This window comes from Elephantulus edwardii, unplaced genomic scaffold, assembly GCF_000299155.1.
Source record: "Elephantulus edwardii isolate Elephantulus edwardi_28Jun2011 unplaced genomic scaffold, EleEdw1.0 scaffold00064, whole genome shotgun sequence".
NCBI classification, from domain to species: Eukaryota; Metazoa; Chordata; class Mammalia; order Macroscelidea; family Macroscelididae; genus Elephantulus; species Elephantulus edwardii.
The window spans coordinates 10,479,544-10,479,986 of record NW_006399814.1 but is presented as its reverse complement, the minus strand read 5'-3'; positions in this window follow the sequence as shown (position 1 = coordinate 10,479,986).

The following is a 443-nucleotide window of genomic DNA, read 5'->3' as shown; positions in this document are numbered from 1 at the left end:
AGAACAAACTGGGAGGAGGGTAGAGAGAATGGTGCAACAATGAATGAATGGAAACCCAAAATCTCTGTAAATGTTTATGAAAATTAATAAAATTTAATTATAGAAAAAAAGAGGAGATTTAAACACACACACACAAAAAGTCCCATTTCATGCAACATTTCCCCAGAAAAGGTGACCTCTTTCTGTCTTCTGACCCCCACAGCAAAGACAGCCGCTCAGAACACCCAGTCCATCCTTGCATCATTGTCAGAGTTTGGCGCTTCTGTATCCTGTCTTCCCTCATAAGTCAGAAGGGGCGAGTCTGGTTTAAATTGTCCCACTGCCCAGTGCTAACTGAAAAGTAGACAGCCTATGTGGTGAGATTAAGTCCAGACAGACCACAGATGGGAATCTGGTCCTTGAAGGTTACTCCCACGCAGGACAGAGCTAATGTCCTTCACCTT